General features: G+C 34.4%; 1 pseudogene; it reads left to right on the top strand.

Annotated features, from left to right (window-relative positions):
• The first annotated feature begins 10,362 nt into the window (after positions 1–10,362).
• LOC120118330 overlaps positions 10,363–20,344 on the top strand; it is a 52,417-nt pseudogene continuing 42,435 nt past the window's right edge.

Below are 20,344 nucleotides of genomic sequence, written 5' to 3'. Positions count from 1 at the left end.
CTAAGGAACTAAGGAGTTACCTTATATCTGAGGATGATTTGACTCCGATGAATGGCGATGATACTCTCGGTTCCGGAAAGGTAAGGGTTCTCTGACTTTTGGGTCTTCTAGTTGCTAATTTTTGTTCGAAACTATTTCTATTTTTGCTGAGGGTTGCTTTCTGATCTTCGTTTGGATGGCATTTCACTAGTTTTTAGAGCTCTTCATTTTTTAGAATGATTGTAAAAAAAACGAAAAAAAAGACTTATGAAGAAATCGGGAAAACAAACTTTAAAAATGATTTCTAGCCTTTCATTCCTCTGTAAAAATCATGGAAGGATCCCCCGTTCACATTGCTTTCGAATACGGGGGGAATCCTTCTCCAGTTACACTACTTTTCCTTCAAGGACCCCCTTTGTTGTTACTGAAAATCCCCCTCGAATCCTTGTTGGTTTTTTTTTCGTTCTGTCCTCCTCCCTGTTTGTTGATGAGTTCCCCTTTTTTATTTCCCTTCTGTTCTGTAGAAAAGCCGAACCTCTCACTGTTGTTTTTTTGCTTCCATCCTCCCCGTGAACCTCCCTGATGTGTTTACTCGTGTTTTCTTTTATTGATGCCTGTGTTTTTGCTTTCCAAGGTGCCTCGGTTTTCTCTGCCTTGTTTGTGATGTTGCAGGGCATGGGCACGGGCGTGTTGCTCGATTCTGGTGTGCACATGGCGTGGGAGACAGTCCTGGTCAGCAGGGTATGGGTCTTGCTCGGGAACCTGGACACTTCACGTGGATGCTGGTTGTGCGGTTCATGTGGGAGACGTGAGGGACCGTGGCAGTGATGCATCATGTGGGAGAGATCCCTGTATGCTCGGGCATCTCGTGTGGGGCACAGATAACCCGGGTCGGGTTATAACCGGGTCAGATATGGGTCTAATGGGTTTCGGGTTGGGTTGTTTGTAATTAAGCCCGGTTTGGGATTGTTTTGTAAATGGACCTTAGACACTTACATTTGGATTTTGGATTATACTTAGGCTTCGAGCTATATCTTGAATTCCAACGTGTACAATTCCAATTCAATTAAACACCTCAAGCTTCCACGATCCATCACTTAAATTAGTTCCTCATCGGTCACAAATTCATTCAAATTAAATCTCGTTAATCTTCAAATGAATTTAAATGACCCGGACAAAATTAGGGTATTACAGCTGCCCCTCTTTGCTCGTTGGTGTGAACACAAGAACGTGGCAAAGACAAAAATAATGACCTAATTTTGTCTGATTGCAACGTCATTTCCCTTCTCCAGTCTTCTTCTTGACTTTTGTCTTCATCTCATGAGCACAAACCCTTTTAATTGATTGTTCCGCTTCTTCGTACCCGAGAATCTTTAGTTTCCGTCTACATCTGATGATCTGATGGTTTGCTCCACTTTCTTCTGAAAGCTTAAAATGGCTCGGACGACTCATATTGTACTTGGGCGTTTTTGTCCAATTCCATCTTCTTGCTTCAAAATTTGATAAGAGATCTCCTTCACTCCTCCTTCGGGGTAAGTGAGACTTGAAAATCTTTGGAAAAAAACGTCTGCTCCCTATTCTTTCAGAGAGTATAGGACTCGATTAATCTTCAATCAGCGTACTTGCTCCTTATTCTTTTCAGGGAGTATAGAATTCAATAAATCTTCAGAAAAATGGGTTCGTTCCCTATTTCTTCAGAGGGTATAAGACTTGAATCATCTTCAACAAACTTGTCTGCCCCCTATTTCTTCAGAGAGTATAAGACTCGAACAATCTTCAACGATTGCGTCTGCCCCCTATTTCTTCAGAGAGTATGAGACTCGCATATTCCCTTTTTCTTTAAGGAGTATAGAACTCGAATAATCTTTTGGAAACGGGTTTGCTCCTTCTTTCTTTAAGGAGTATAGAACTCGCATATCTTCACACGGGTTCGCTCCTTCTTTCTCTAGGGAGTATGGAACTCGGACATCTTCAAACGGGTTCGCTCCCTCTCTCTCTAGGGAGTATGGAACTCAAATAATCTTCATTTGCTTCACCACTTTATTGTGAAGGCTTGAGTTTGATTTGCTTCAAAGGTCGAACCTGAAAATCAAACATTATCAATCATTAATGTATGCTTGAAGATTCGAAAAACATTATACTCAAAAATTTAGAATTTAAGAGAATCTTTTCGAAATCATTTCTCTTGTGAGAGCTTGTCTCACCGCAATTGAATACGAGAGTCTTCCTTGACTTGACTGCCATTTGAACCTCTCCTTTTCAGAGACCTTGAATCGGTTAATGACTCCTCGCGCGCGTTTCCTTTTAATCACTTGATCAGCTTCTTTGTACTCGAAAACTTTTTCTTTTTCTCCTACATCTGATGGTCGGATGGTTTGTTCTAACACTCTTCTAAGAAGGCTTAAAATGGATCTGCTTCACTACTTTTTGGTGAAGACTTAAGATGGTTTGCTTCACTACTCTCTGGTGAAGACTTATGATGGTTTGCTTCACTATTCTCCGGTGAAGGCTTCAGATTGATTGCTTCACTATTCTCCGGTGAAGGCTTCAGATGGTTTGCTTCACTATTCTCCAGTGAAGGCTTAGGATTGACTTTTCTCCAATCTCATGTGTACAAGTCTTTCTTCATACACGAAAATCTTCGTTTTTCTTCTACATCTGATGGTCTTCACTTCAAAGCAATGCTTCTTCTGTGGATTAGACCTCTCTGTTCTTCAGGGTATGCCTTTTTAAATGTAACTCTTTGTATTTGAGGTTTGAAATCTCCCTTTCAATCATCGGGATTTCAACATTCTGCATCTTCTCTCTTCAATGGAAGACCTGTCAAAATCATGTGTTTATGCATAAATCACTAATGCAATTAAATGTATCTGTGTCATGCATTTTCTTTTATGCAGATGATGTTCTCATGAATGCATAAATGTTGAATCAATCTTTGTTTGCCTTCAAATTGGCGAACTCAGTCTTCTTCTACTTGATCATTCTTTCCAGGGTCTGTTTTCTATACTCGTGTAGCAACTCATAGTTTCCAACTTGCATTTTTTACGAGCCCTTTGATATTCTTCTATCTTCTTGTCATCTTTGTTTTCTTTCTTCACTTCGGAGAAAGTGTTTTCTCTCTCAATATCTTGCTATAGTCAGAAATACGACTGTGTTGCCCCATTTCCGTCCTCAGCTCAACTATGCTTTCAGAGTTGTTCTTTCAGGACTCTGCCATTGATCGATGCAGTTGATTTGCTTTACAAGGTAAGCTCAGCTCAAATTCCCGGTCTGCCCCTGACACTTTAAGTTGTGAGACTCATTCTCAATAATTTCTTGGTCTGAATCTTGTCATCCCAACATGATGTGGGTTCAGTCTTTCCCCAACATTATCTTATACTGGTACGGGCCTTCAAAATGCCCCAACGCCTCAAATTGTAAGGCTCATTCTTAATGCCTCCTTGGTTTAAATCTTATCTTCTCAACATGATGTGGGTTCAGTCGTGCCCTAACATATACGAATGTTCTTATTCTGGTGTCACTACACAGTAGTGTTGTCAAATAGTTTGAGGGATTTTCTTCATGCTACTTAAGAAGTGATCAACCCTTCTAACACAATGTCTTTCATTTTCATTCGGGCTGAGATATGTGCCCCTTCTGAATGATGAGATAATCTTCTTCTTACTGGGTTACTGACAATGTCACAAAGAAATGTTGCCAGTTCTGTCTTTCATCTATTCTGATCTCTTGGACCTTCTACTTCAAGGTCACGAAATGATTCATGTTATGGCGCCGCTTATTCTTTTTCTCCAATAGAGGCACAATGAGCCTCACCCGCTTCAAGGACCTTTTACATTTGAATTGTCCTGTTTGAAAATGCTTTTCTCTTTCTCTTATTTTAGGGAGTAAAGAATGAAAGAATCTTATAAAACATTGTCCCTTAATTCAGACTCACAATCAAATCAAATCATAAACATGAATTCACAGAATATCAAAAGAATCAATAGCTCTTTAATGTTTTCAGGGTTATAAATCTTTGACAAGTGTCAAAATTGAGGGGTTGGTTTTAGGTTGGCTTCCTATTTTCTAAGGCTTCGACCACCAAAATACCATCTCTTTCTTGATCGTTGTGACCATCACAACATGCCCTTCTTTCTTGGCTTGGTATTTTAATCGGATGCGGACAAAATGACGCAAATAGTATACTCCATTACTAGACTTTCCAGAACACTTCCATTTCAGTTCTCTGAAATCTTCCATTTGTTCAAGCTTCGTAGACTCCTCTAACCAAGGTAGTGCAGAAATATCGATCTAAAAATGAAATTTCTGAGTGCTCGTGTGAAATTGACTATGACAGGTGTTCCTTAACTCCCTTAGTCCATTTTTATCGCAACTCCTTATTTAGATAAACTTGATTTAATTTGCCATTATCGGGCTAGCTGAAATCAGCTTTATTGTAATTTGCCTTTATCAGGCTAGCTGAAGGGTTCATCTCATCACAAAGTCTTTGACTTGACAATCACAGTGGAGCATACACCGAATTGCCAGGTACCCGATCAAGGTCATGGTTTGAGTATAATCTATTCATAAAGCCAGGGTTTTCGAGTTTCCTCTATAACCAATTGCCTTAGTGGAATAGCTCAGCTTTATTGTATACATGTATATTATATATTTTGATGAGTATGTGGATTCAATTTCTTAAGCTTGTCAAGAAGAACCTGTCATAGTCTAGGTGTTGTTGAATGTCAGAAAATCTCATCGTTAGAGTTCAATTTCCAAGCAACTGACCTAAACTAGATTCACCTACTCGACTATTTCATCCGTAAAGATCATAATCATCATCGAACGTCGTCAACAAAAATGGTCTAGTCAATTTTGTAATGTCATACGCAAAAGATGCCCCATGTTGTCCGCTCCTATGCATACCTGAATACCAAGCCTATGGTTCATTCCCTTATGATAGGAGAAGGCTATATCGGTTCCTGCAAGAAAAGGGTATGGTGTTCGATTGTATCTTCTGGGGGTAAGGTCAAGGTCCTTGTTTTATCGGGTTTCAATCTTGTCATTTTGTCAAAGATTTATAACTCTAATCATTAAAGAGCTTTTAATTCAATTGATATTCAAAGAATTTCAAGTTGAAAATTTGATTCAATGCTCACCATCCTTAAAGTAACATGAATTCATTTAAAATATCCTTACAAACAGAAAGATGAGAAAGTACAAAAAAAAACATGTTCAAACAAGATGCCGCAAATGAAAAATGCGATTGTGGTGGAGCACAACCTTCACTTGTTCAACCAAAAGGCCCTACTTTCCCTAGAATAGCGGGTGCCCCGTTGGATTAGGGTTTTTACCCTCACTTACTCCCCATTTCTCGATCACTTCTTTGTCAGGACTCCTTTTTCAACGAGCCTTTCTATCTCTTCCATCAATGGTATACACTTATCAGTGTGATGGCCCAATGCCCCTAGATGAAAATCGCAAGCACTATTCGGGTCATAGCCATAAGCGGATGGGCTAGTCTTCATTCTTAATGGCCTTGGAGTGAGGTATTGATTCTTGATTAAAGGGGATAGCAAGTCAGAAATGGGCACTTGAAAAACCTTGAGGGTCGTATTTTCCCAAGACATCTTCTGCGGCCAGTCTCGGACTACCTCTCCTTTGACTTTTATCTTGTCACTTCCCACTTCTATCTTCTTTTTTAGTGTCAGAGAGGTCTCAAGAGTTGGGTAATTTATCTCTGCTTCACATACCTCGATTTCCTTGACTTTGCTCTTCTCTTTTTCAACACTCTCTTCCGTATGTACTTCACTTGTTTTGACACCGTCAACTCTATTCTGGGGATTGACTTTCAGCTGTTTAGCATCCACCTCTATAACTCCTTGAGCCAAAAGATCTCGGACTTGTCGTTTGAAGTTGCTACAATTATCGATTGAGTGTCCTCGGGCTCCCGCATGATATTCACAGGAAACTTTCTCATTATACCAACTCGGATAAGGGGGCAACAAAGGCTTGGCCAGACGTGGAGCAATCAGCTGGGCTTGGAGCAACTTGGGATATATCTGGCTATATGAAAGCTCTTTCGACCCTACTTTCTCCTTGCCGTTATTATGATCATATTGAAGACCCTGTGACTGACCACTGGAACGTTCACTTTGAAGGTTTAACGTTTGACCAACATCTTGGGAGAGACATTGATTTGCATATCTCCCTTCATCGACAAGTTTTGAGCTTCCGGGGAGCTTAGGTTTTCCATTTTCAAAGCATAACAACCCTTCCGTGATGAAGTTTTGAACTTTATATCTCAGGATCGTACAATCTTCTGTAGAGTGACTAAACTCTTGAGAATGATAACCGCATGATCTTTTGACACCTTGCCAGTCTGGACGCAAATAAGTATTATACCTCGGAGGAAAAGGCTTTAGGAGCCCACTTTCTAAAAGAAAGGGTAACAAGTCTGAATATGAGATCGGAATCGAAATCAGAGACATCCCCTTCTTCTTCTTTCTATTCTTTTTGGCCTTCTTCACTGGCATTTGAACATCCTCTATGCCTCTCTTCTTTGAGTCCGGCTCCACTTTCGTATTAGAAGTTTCACCCTTAACTTCTGCTTTTCCCAGTATGATCTCCGTAGCATCTTCTGGAATCTTACTTGATTTTTGGAGTTGACTTGAATTACCACATCCCCTAACAAGTTCTTGATCATTTTCTATCATCACATTGGCTGCAGCGCTAACCTTCAGATTCTCACCCGAAGTCTTCATCTTTTCTTGTGTAACAGGGTCATCTGATGATTTCTCCCCATATATCACTGTAATCATCATGCTCATCAACTTGGACATTTGTTCCCTAGATTCAACTTGGAACTTCTTTACTTCATCAATCATTTCTTGTTGGGTCTTTACGAGCCGTTCTTGAATTCTCTCGATCCTACTAACTCGTGCTAATATCTCATTCATTGCTCTCTATGTTTCCAGAAACACGTCTCGGGGTAACTTCAATTTGCTTTCAGAGCTTCTGCCACATCATCATTCACGAGTTACTCTCATATTTTCATGATTGATGCATGTAAAAATGCTTAAATTAATACATGCAATGCGAAAATGCAAAATGCAAATGCAAATGCACGAGGTGTTAATCCCAAAAGTGACCACTTAAGAACAACCGTTCACTTAGACAACAAGAATTTCGTAAGTACACCATGTAGTCAAAATACAACTGCGATTTTTCATCTCTTCATTTCCTTGAGTCGTACTCTTCATGGGATCTGGTATCGCACCTCCAAAGTTGTTGGCGTATTTCATCACCTTTGATGACGTCGAATGTCTTTAAATTGAATCTTGAAATCTCCATTCTCACCTCCAATGTGAAGTGGTCTTCATGTCGTTATGAAGGGTCTTCTCGTCCTTGGTATGACTGTATCTATCCCTTGAGTCAACATCTTGGCCTTTGCAGCTTTAAAGGAATTCTTCAATCAGCTTCAGATCTCTTCGTTCATCGGATGTCCTCCTTCATGGATCGTTTGAACATCTCTGGATCTCCCGGTTTTGACTACATAGTGGAGAATTTCTTACCTCAATATGTTCAGCCTTCTTCTTTGTCAATCACTTGTGAATTAACACCCCTTGATGACATGAGGATGCAAATGTAATAAAATCAAAATAAAACATACATAGAACAAAAACGGGTTAGTACACGCAAGATAAACAACAATATAGTGAGTACCGTAAATATCAAATAAAACCTACCCTCACATGCTGGCTACCCAATCATGCTTTAGTAGATCCTACCCGACATGATATCTACCCACATGCTTTGTTGTTCACAAAAAAATCCTAACCGCATGGTATCTAATTCACATGCTTGCTCAAAAAAAAAAACCTAACCACATGATCTCTAGTTCGCATACTTTTTGCAAAAATAAATAAATTCGAGGAAAATGTTAGAATGAGTTTCCCCTCTGCGACTTTCGAAGAAAAACGGGCAGAGGTTCGATACAAAACAAGGAGAATTCTGGTATCACTAACAAGGTCCTCGAATTGTCCTTTGCTGGTTCCCCCTTGGGCTTGCCAGACCCTCGATCCTCACCCATTATAGGCTTAAAACGAATCAAGTTCAATTTCGAGAGGATACATTTCCCTATGTCCATGCGAGGAAACTCAATGTTTCACTCGTAAACATAAGGCATGTACCCCAGAGGTTACTTGCTAAAGCCCATGCGGAGAAAAGTAATTTTTCTCACGTAAGCGTAGCTTTCACCCCTACTTAATGGGACAGAGCACAGTTAGAAGGCTTTAAATATCAAAATGGTTGTTGCGACAGTAAAGGAGAAACCCATAATCCTTTCCCTCGATCCAAGAAACACAACAAACTAAAGTGAAGGTCAAAAAATTGAAACATGTAAATCACACGTTAGTACAACTATTTATTTGTTAATTAAAGCGCAAATTAAAATGCAAACAACAATTTAAAACAAATCAGGGATCAAAAATCAAATTAAAGTGAACTTACAACTTTCGTTTGCAAAGACAATTAATTAATCGACTATAGGCCTGACTCTCTAAATTCCCCAGCGGAGTCGCCAAGCTGTCGAAACGATTTTTAAACGGGAGCGGGGGCGAGATTTTGGAAACCGCGTCATTTTTTAATTATTCTCTTTTCAATTGAATTTTAATTAAAAACGATGCAATTTTAGAAAACCTCTTGTTTCGAAAAATTGGAAATTCCGTTATGGTAAAATAATAAGGTTCGAGGAGTCGCCACCAATCTTTGATTAGGGTGTGATTGGGCACCCAAAAACATTTTGTCATTTTAAATAAAAATTAATTTTAATTAAAACGACAAGTAGAGGTCTGCGTTATCAAAATCTGAGTTCGGGAGTCGATTACGTGTGGGGAAGGATTAGCACCCCCACAACGCCCTAAATTGGTACCTAGTCGATTAATTATTGTCTTTGCAACGAATTCCACAAGTTTGAGTTTAATTTGATTAATGATCCCTTAAAACCATAATAAATGCAAATTTTATAACATTCAAAAAGCAACAAAATAGGTTAAATTAAAATTACCAAGCCATTAGAAAGATAAAGAATATTCGATTATTTACAAATATTGAGACCAGATCTTTAGGTGAGTTCTAACGATCTTTTCTCAAATAATTTAAATAGCCGAATATTTCTTTTTCTTTCATTCCCAAATTTTAAAGTGATTAATCCAAATTTAATTAGGCGTTACTGGTGGGATATACTTTTAATTTAAAATCGTCAAAGCGGATATCTAATCAGTTAAGACAACCACTTAAAACAATTTTAAATTAAAAAGATATTACCCTTAATTAAATTATGTAAATACATCGAGTTATGCACACGAGGTTAACATACGATATTAAAAATTATCTAATTAATAAATAATATATGAAAAACTAACATGCACTAACATTACTTAACATATTAATATGTAACATACTAACGGGACTTAAATATGAAAAAATAAAAACATAACATACCAAACTATACATGTTACACTAACAACCAAATCACATTAAACCGAATTTTAATATCCAAAATATAAACAAAATAATCATTGAAATGAACATACGAGTAGTACACATAGTAAACAATGAAACCAGAATAAAACAAATCATCACCATAATGGACTAAAATTATAATAAACCCTAAACATACATAGGACTAAAAAGAAACATGCAAAACATTCAAAGTCAAAAGTCTAAGAAAACAGAAACTAAGTATATTACCACTCAGGACTAAAATGCAACATGCAGAACACGAGGGTCAAATGTTTAAAACAGTAAAGATTCAACTACAACACTACTTAGGACTAAAATTAAATGCGGGTAAAATAAAGAGACAAAATTATAAACATGCAAACAATGATTTATGGACCAAGATCCAACATCCGAAAATTAGGAGACAATATTAAAAACACAATAAAACTTGATTATGCCTGACTTGGGGACCGAAATGGAATGCGCGCAGAAAACAGAGTCAGAATTAGAAACTAGGAAAGCATCAGCTGAAACGACGACGTTTTGACTAAAACCTAAATAATATCTAACCTAAAACAGATCAAAACTCTGCTAAGCCTAATTTCTTCCCCCCTGCGCCGTTCTTTCTCAACTCTCCAAACTCTCATCCTCTCATCTTCCTCTTCGAAAGCAACTGAGAAATTCAGAACAACCAAAGCCTTAACTCTTCACTCTTAGAAAACCAAAGACCTAAATACCTCAACCACGAAACCCACTGCTAACCACCATAGCCAACAAACTCTGATGAGGAGTTAAACCTATACCCAAACCCCCGACAGCCAACCTTACCCCGAAAACGGAAGCTAAAGGCTAAGGAACTAAGGAGTTACCTTCTATCTGAGGATGATTTGACTCCGATGAATGGCGATGATACTCTCGGTTCCGGAAAGGTAAGGGTTCTCTGACTTTTGGGTCTTCTAGTTGCTAATTTTTGTTCGAAACTATTTCTATTTTTGCTGAGGGTTGCTTTCTGATCTTCGTTTGGATGGCATTTCACTAGTTTTTAGAGCTCTTCATTTTTTAGAATGATTGTAAAAAAAACGAAAAAAAAGACTTATGAAGAAATCGGGAAAACAAACTTTAAAAATGATTTCTAGCCTTTCATTCCTCTGTAAAAATCATGGAAGGATCCCCCGTTCACATTGCTTTCGAATACGGGGGGAATCCTTCTCCAGTTACACTGCTTTTCCTTCAAGGACCCCCTTTGTTGTTACTGAAAATCCCCCTCGAATCCTTGTTGGGTTTTTTTTCGTTCTGTCCTCCTCCCTGTTTGTTGATGAGTTCCCCTTTTTTATTTCCCTCCTGTTCTGTAGAAAAGCCGAACCTCTCACTGTTGTTTTTTTGCTTCCATCCTCCCCGTGAACCTCCCTTATGTGTTTACTCGTGTTTTCTTTTATTGATGCCTGTGTTTTTGCTTTCCAAGGTGCCTCGGTTTTCTCTGCCTTGTTTGTGATATTGCAGGGCATGGGCACGGGCGTGTTGCTCGATTCTGGTGTGCACATGGCGTGGGAGACAGTCCTGGTCATCAGGGTATGGGTCTTGCTCGGGAACCTGGACACTTCACGTGGATGCTGGTTGTGCGGTTCATGTGGGAGACGTGAGGGACCGTGGCAGTGATGCATCATGTGGGAGAGATCCCTGTATGCTCGGGCATCTCGTGTGGGGCACAGATAACCCGGGTCGGGTTATAACCGGGTCAGATATGGGTCTAATGGGTTTCGGGTTGGGTTGTTTGTAATTAAGCCCGGTTTGGGCTTGTTTTGTAAATGGACCTTAGACACTTACATTTGGATTTTGGATTATACTTAGGCTTCGAGCTATATCTTGAATTCCAACGTGTACAATTCCAATTCAATTAAACACCTCAAGCTTCCACGATCCATCACTTAAATTAGTTCCTCATCGGTCACAAATTCATTCAAATTAAATCTCGTTAATCTTCAAATGAATTTAAATGACCCGGACAAAATTAGGGTATTACATATATAAAACTCACGAAAATTTAATCTTTCAATACTATAAGGTTCTTATCTACATATATACGTTTAAAACATTACAAAACTTGATCAGAGTATATCAGATTCAAATCTTTTATATCACATGCCAACTAAATTCTATGTAATCAAATACATGTAATTCAACTACATTTCTGATCTGATCTTCGGTAAGGATAACTGACATGTCTTGTTCTTCTTTACTTCTCTTTTCGTTTTCCAAACCTACGTGTGAAACAATCACACGCTAAGTCGATGACTTAGTGAGGCATGAAATCATGTAACATTACTCTACTCATATCAATACATAAATAATTAATACTATCATATCATATAAAAACATATATCATTAACATGTTTTTCAATACTCATATTATTGTTACTAATTCCTTGTGATCATATAAACATACTTTGAACATTTCTATACATATCATAGAACACATATATCATTTCTCAGATGTTCATGTAAACACTCATGTCCTATCTTGTTCACATATATTCATTAATACTTCACATAACACATAGAATAATAACATAAAACTTATATATGTATTCATATACATACTTTCATATAGTCTGTATATCAATCCCATATAATTTACCTCATAGTTTTACATAATCACTTATGTCAATACCACCTATCTTGTATTATAATTTCATATATTCATGTAGTTCATTTTCATATAGCTTGTCACATAGACATATATTCTCATAAATGATCATTACTTAATTTCTAAAATATTCACATATGATTTCCTGGACCTTTATTCTCTAACTCATATTATATAGAAATCTAATAAGTTTAGGTCATAGTTCCACTTAAACATATCAACTTTCCTATATAACTTATTTGACACATTTGTATACTCATTTATACCAATATCTCTTAACTTATATTATATTCTCATTTTTCATTTAACCACTTAGATTTAATTCATATAATTCATACATTGTTATCATATAACTATTCATATTCTTATCACACCAACTAACATATAACATCTATGAATCTATTCATGTACTCATGCATACATAATAGTCATATCAAACACATATTAAAATTCATATCTTTATGCAATCAAATATTGGAATTAGACTCATCGCGAGTCTTATTTCCATACACATCATTTACAACTAGTATGCACTCACCTTAGCCTTGCTTGCTTTGATTCAATCCTAATTCTTTGATTGTTATGGAACTTGTTTAGGCTCTATATCTACATAAACATAATTTTCAAGACAATTATCAGAAGCCTAAACCTTATAACCTGATGTTAATAACTTAAGCTAGTTTAATGAACCAAAATTCCATTTTTCCTTTAGGGGGTATGGATACCCCCCAATAGGGTATCTGTACCTCCTACATAATCTGTAAAAACCTAGAATTTTACTGTTCAAATACAAAAATTCACTATTTCTAACTTCAATTATTCATATTTCATCCCCTTTTATATTCTTAACTCAAATACACATACTTAAACTAATTTATATTCATTTATCTCATCTTAAACCTCAAAATCCTCTCCCCTTTATGAACTTCAAGAATCATACCCAATTTTCAACATGTTCTAAATTCAATTCTGACAGTTCATACTTCTTAATTCCACTTATGACAAGTCAAATTTGACTTCCACTTCTAATAATGAACTCTATTCCAAGATTTCATTCAAGAACTCAAAATCTTTAATCTCTCCTATACCTTTCATCTTGTTGTTTTAGAACAAATTAAGCTTTCCTTAAGCTTAATTATCATCTAATGATCATAACCCAACCTTTAAATCAACAAATAATCAAGAAATCAGAAACTTACCTTTGAGCTTGGAGATACGAGAGGAAGAAGAAGAAGAAGAAAGAGTTTTAAGATAACTCTTCCCCCACCCCACCCCCCACGTGAATCATATTTATTAAGGAAAGAAAATATATTTCCGATTAAATGACTATTTTTCCCTTTAATTCCTTTAATAATTATTAAAAACTTTCAGGAAATATTTCCAAATAAATCATTAAACTATTCAACTTTTCCACTTTAATCAACAAATTCTAAATTTTTACAATTTAGTCACTAACCCGTAGTTTGGGATATTACATCTTCTTAAGCATTTTGTTAAAGTTTTAACAAGCTTGAACCTTAAGATTCTTAGTAGATAAGTTACCTCTTCTTTTGCCGGCAATTGAGGGTGTTGTCATCTCTGTGAAGAAGAAAACCAACAACATGACCAAGAACCTCAACATCTTCATTCTGCTCTACACCTCCATAACTAATAATACCCAAAGATAAAAGGGAAAAAATGAAAAAGAAGGATTGAAGGTAGTTGCCCCAGAGGTTAAGGCAAGTAGGAGGAGAAAGCGAAATAGAGGTATTGAGATAAAGAAAAGGTTGATATTGATATATTGAAGAAACCCTCCACAATCTTGCACTATTAGTATAACGGGCAAGAATCTTTGAAAAAACAAAAAGGCCCCTATGCTATTTTTTCCGAGAAGAAGCGAAGCCAACTGTCGATGCCTTTCTAACTTTTCCACCAACCACTAGTTTTTGCTAAAACAAAAATGTGGTGAAATGGAGCAGAAGATAGAGATTCATAAAATAAGCAGGGTCAACTACGTATTTAGTCACCCACTTATTCCTGCAATTTTGCTTTGGCCACTCATCATTAAAAAGTAAACATAATTGTTGATGTGATTATTTTTCAATGATGATATGACATTACTTGATTGGGGTCGACACGGAAGCCGACTTATTTTGAACCTTAAGAAACAACTCATAAAAATACACAATCAACAACCCTAAGCCCCCGCCCCATGCATTCGCATTACATAACTGCCACCATTGATTATGATGTCTCTTCTAACCTTTTTATTCGTCATTTCCATGTATTATGCCGGAATGAAATTTTAAGAAATCAAATATAAATAATAAGAAAATGAGAGGTAATATTTAGTTATTCAATTTTCAAAGGATTTTAACAATGAATTAAAACTTAAGTGTCAGCTGACCTAGTATAAATGAATAATAATAATAATACATTGGAGGGTAAATGCATATTATCCAAAACAATACTCGGTATGTTCGTGGTTGGCCTTGTTAGGCACCTGTGATGTCTTCGTTCCATCGAAGCATTGCTTTCTGATGGCTTGACCGACGTGAATCCCCAACTCCAAGTGTTACGAGAGATTTTATTTTTATGATGCTTCCATGATGTCCTATCTCCACTTTGATCATATCACACCCCCATAACCAAATCCACCGGCCAATCTATATGCCAATGTCCAGGCCGGCTCTGCGTATTTTTTGGCCCAAGACGAAATAAAAGAAATGGGCCCCTATTTATGTTCTTTATTTTTTTGGCCCAGGGCGAAATAAAAGAAATGAGCCCCTATTTATGTTCTTTATTTTTTGGCACTGGGCGAAATAAAAATAAATAGACCCCTATTTATGTGATATTAACATGCATAGCTTAGATATTACTATGGAAAATATTATGCGCCCTGGGTGGGCGCCCCTCCTACCCTGTCCCAGGGCCAACCCTGCCAATGTCTAGATTTTCCCCCTATAACTTATCCATATTCCTGATTATGTTTATCTTAAGATTTTATTTATGCTCATTTATATACAAAAATTTCATGTTATTAATATGTGTATATTCACCCTTAAAAATATTTCTAAATCTGTCAATGATTAAATCTTCTTATAATGCTCGCTCCTCCTACCGATTTACTCGGTTAAACTCTTCATATACATGTTCATCTTTGTTTCTACTTCTTTTTTTTATGATGAATTTGAGTTGATACATTTTTCTTTAATTTGTTAAATTACTACAAACTTTTAAAATTTAAAAAGAATATTAATTAAATTAAAAGATATTATGCATTATTTATTTATTTATGATGAATTTTAATCGTTTAACAATAAATATTCATATATTCTTAATATATGTGATGCTCAAACTCAGGACTTTAAGGGGACAACAACAATCCCTTACAACTTTTACCTACAACGGTTATTTGATTTCTGTAAAATATTTTGTATTTAAATAAGTTTTAATTTAATTATCATGAATTAAGTGATTTCGGTGGTAAATGAATTGTTGGTATTCCTTAAAGTTCTAGGTTCAAGCATCAGGAATATCGATAGATATGAGCGCTCAATGTCAAATAGTTGAGAGTTATCTTTGAACAAATAATGCTTGTATTTACCCCCATGTAATAAAAAATTAAGTATTAATTTGAAAATTTTAAATTATTATAATAATATTTTTATTAATTTGAATAAAACGGTTTGATTTTAATATAATTAATCGTTGGCTAAGTTTGTTATTAAAATCAGATGACAGTTTTTAAAATTTGTGAATATCAATGTGTCTTTATAACGATTACTTTTTATTTAATTTTTTTAAAAATTATAAGTGATTTGGACTTTTTTAAAGAAATAAAAAAAAATTAAGCTACTCCCTGTTTGTGAGTTTGTTTTAACTATATATCATCTATAACCTTTTTTTATGTTAAACTCATCAAGTAAATTTAGTGATAAAAATAAAAATGATTTTTCTTATAAGTTTTTGGTTTTAATAGTTGTGTTTGTGGGAGATAAATACTTTATTAATGGTTAATAAAATTTTTAAATAAATATTATCTTTTATTCATGTCATATAATTAAAAAAATATTTTAGGTTAATTATAGGAATTATCACATTCATTTAAATTATGTTTAATTTTTTGTTACTAATTTTGAAAAAGTTACATTTTATTCACTTGTGTTATTAATCTATTAAATTTTGATCATTTATGTTATCGATTGTTATATTTTGAATATTGAGTTGTTAATTCAAGTTAACTTGATAATGTGACATGTTAGTCAAAAAGGATTAATTTTTTATTTGACCCATGACTTTAGTTAGGATACTATTTGATCCTAAATTTAAGATAAAATATCATTTTAACCTCTATATTTATGATAAAATATCAATTTAACTTTGAATCCAATTAAAATCTACCTTCATTGACCACCACTCATCACCATCGTCTCTAGTCGCCATTGGTTGTTGTCACTGACAAATGTTATACATTAAAATTTTTAATTCAATATTTTTTTAGTCTTATGAACGTGAATTCAATGCTTAATCTATCAAAAAATTACTCCTACTTAGCAAACCTGACTTAAAATATTTCAATTTTATTCAAAATTGAAATCATAATTATAAATTTATCGTAATAATAATTAACTGAATAAAAATTAAAAAAAATTTAAAAGTTAGATTATTTTTGATAGCGGCGGATCCAAAATATTTTTTAAGATGTGCATATACACATTAATTATTAAAAATTTTCCTATAATAAAATTTTAGGAGTACCAACAACAAATTAAACAATTAATATAAAAAAAATTGAATTCAAAGGTAGACATGTCACCATCTTCACCGTTCGTTGCATCCACGACTGACTTCTAGCCTTAAATCAAAACCTTTTGGGTTGGGATCTACATTGTCTAACTGCCCGGCATATATCTACACCGTGGTGGAGCCACAACCTGCTCAGAGTGGGTAATGAAATCTGATTAGTTATTTATTTTATAATAGTATCCGTTATGAAATTTTTCGTACTCACCTTGAAATTTAAGTTTTTTTAATTAAGTACTTATTTTACGGACAATGTTTCATTTGAAATTTTATTTGTACTTATCTTATTTAAAAAATTTATATTAGTAATATATGTGTGTTCGTTTTAAAAAATATTTCTGAATTTGTTATTATGTCTACCCTAAATCTCGAGAAATGTATTGGAGTGTACATTTATTTTCTATAACAATAACAACAAAATCATATTCTCATATTTATTTTTTATAAAATAAATTAAAACAATCAGTATATAAATCAAATATTTGAAAAATATAAATAGTAGGTAAGTAAATAAAGAAATTGAGAAAATATTAATTGCTCGTCTAACTCAGTTAATAAGACGCAGAATTTTTAATCTTGTAGTTATGGGATCGAATTTAATTAAGGGCAATTATAAATAGGAATAAGGTCAACTAATTTCTTCTTGATGGCCAAGCAATAGCATGAGTGATGACCGAAGAAGCGGCGACTGGCGAGTGCAATGCCAGCACACTTGGAAAACTTCCATCTTTTGAACGCCACGTGGCAATAGAATCCTACGTCACCGTCAACACTTCCCCCCACGTAATCAAAACACACGTCATCTCTCTGCTGGCCTTTCTTGTCTCCGCTCTCCGTTGATCAAACTGTTTCAAAGTAATTTTATTTTTTATATATTTAATAAAAATAATATTATTCACAATATTTCGTTGATGACATCTGAACTCATATTTCGTTGATGTCTTTATTACGCTTGAAGCACCTCATCAAATTAACTTATACTAATTTCAGTTGCTCCAAGTTAAAATTTTAGGTATAATGACAAAAAATTATCACCCGCGTTTAATTAAATATTTATTTTGTTTGCTATTTTTTGAGTATTTTTATCTTTAATGTTTTATTTTGAGATAAAAAGACTTTTTATATATGAAAATCGTTAATCAACAGACAAATAATATTCCAAAATAAGAATTATTTTACCTTAAAATAAAATTTTATAGATCGAAATACACTAAGGTGGCGTTTGGTTGGATGGAATCCCTTGGAATTGGTGGGAATTGGAATCCAATTCCACCACTTTCCCATGTTTTTTTCAAGTTTTTCAAGGAAATTGGAATCTGTGATGGAATTCAATTCCATCAAATGAGGGAATTCAATTCTCTTGTTGGAGGGAATTGAAATTTGATCATACTACCCTTATCAATCATTTGGTAACTTATTCATATATTAAATAAAAATATTTTTTTATTATTTCGGGTCGGGTCGGGTTTCTAATTATATATTCGGGTCGGGTCGGGTAGGGTGAAACTTTATTTTGGTCGGGTCGGATCGGGTTTTTTTTAGTGTGATATTCGGGTCGGGTCGGGTTTAGGGTGAAAAAACCGGACCGACCCGAAAATATATATAATTCAGGTCAAGTCAGATTAAGTCACTGTTTTTATTAAATAAAAATATTTTTTTATTATTTCGGGTCGAGTCGGATGAAACTTTATTTTGTTCGGGTCGAGTCGGGTCGGGTTTTTTTAAGTGTGATATTCGGGTCGGGTTCGTGTTTAGGGTGAAAAAAATCGGACCGACCCGAAAAATATATATAATTCGGGTCGGATTAAGTCATTGTTTTTATTAAATAAAAATATTTTTTTTATTATTTCGGGTCAGGTCGGGTCGGATTTCTAATTCATATATTCGGGTCGGGTCGGATGAAAATTTATTTTGTTCGGGTCGGGTTTTTTAAGTGTGATATTCGGGTCGAGCCGAGTCGGGTTTTTTTAAGTGTGATATTCGGGTCAGGTCGGGTCGGGTTCGGGTTTAGGGTGAAAAAAACCGGACCGACCCAAAAAAAATATATAATTTTACCTTATATATTTAGAAATAATTACAATAATACCCCTCTATATATAATTTTTTTCAATTAAGTTAATGTTTTTATTGAATAAAAATAATTTTATTATTATTTTGAATCGTGTCGGGTTGAGTTTCTAATTCATATATTGAATAAAAATAGTTTTTTTGTATATTTTTTGGTAACTAATTAACATACTCCGATTGGAATGTATCGAAATATTGCTCTATCTTTTTGGTAACTTATTAACATATTTTGATTGCGATGATTTTAACTTATAATGTTTATTAGTATGATTTTTATAATTTATTGAAATGAATAATCAATCAATAAAATGAAAATTTAATATTTTTTAATTTTTTATATTATATTACTACATGTAAGTTGTAAAATAAACTAAAATAAAGCAAAAAAAAATAAGAAGAACAATTCTGTCATTTTACATTACTGAAATCAAATTCATCTTACATGTTTGCGAACCAAACTGAATATGGAATTGGATTCCAATTCCATTTCCTGCCAACCAAACAGAATATGGAATTAAATTCCAATTCCTACAGATTCTAATTCCTTCACAGATTCCAATTCCCTCATAAACATTCCAGCGAACCAAACGCCACCTAAAAGATAAAATTTGAAATAACTATTTAATCAAATTTTATGCATATTTTTAACAACATATCAATATTTTATCAAAATTTTATAGTGTCCTTTCTTTTAATTTTTTTATATAGATATAAGTAAACATCCTCTTCGATTTAATTTTTTTCCGTATATTTTTTAAACATATATTTGTATATGCCTTTATGATATAGTTCCCCTTACCTCATTGTATATAGGAATAGTGTTTTATTGTTGTTGTTTATGATATAATTGTTTATTTCTTTTCATGGCACGTTTTTGTCTATTATCATAATAATTTTACGTTTCGTGTTTGTATTCATTACTATGTATTTTTTTATCAAGAAATGTTGATAATCTCATATAGTTAGATCCCCTTTTACGGTAGTTTATCGATGCATTCAAAATCATCCATGAAGCAGTTTGTGATATTTGTTCTCTTAATCTCCACGCCTACATCAATATCGTGTCCATGTTCAAACAAAGATAGGGAGATTATTGATAGTTGTTAGGTTTTTTGAAAGATAAAACATATATTCAATAAAAATAATTTTATTTTATTTTTTATGCTCTTCGAGTTTCTATGTTGGGATTGTGTTGTTTTTATTGTATTTTGCCTTTTTACTTAACGATTAATTAGTTTTTTTTTTGGGAAATATGTGAATCCCATGGAGAATTTATCTAATTTCTAACAATTAAGGATGGAGTTATGGTAAAAACCAACTTATCTCATTGGCTAAAAGAATTATTGTTATTTTTAGAGGTCACGAATTTGAGTATAATATTAAATT

The sequence above is a fragment of the Hibiscus syriacus genome, unplaced genomic scaffold (assembly GCF_006381635.1).
Source record: "Hibiscus syriacus cultivar Baekdansim isolate YM2019G1 unplaced genomic scaffold, ASM638163v2 tig00110328_pilon, whole genome shotgun sequence".
Lineage (NCBI taxonomy): Eukaryota > Viridiplantae > Streptophyta > Magnoliopsida > Malvales > Malvaceae > Hibiscus > Hibiscus syriacus.
This window is presented reverse-complemented; position numbering and strand designations above follow the sequence as displayed.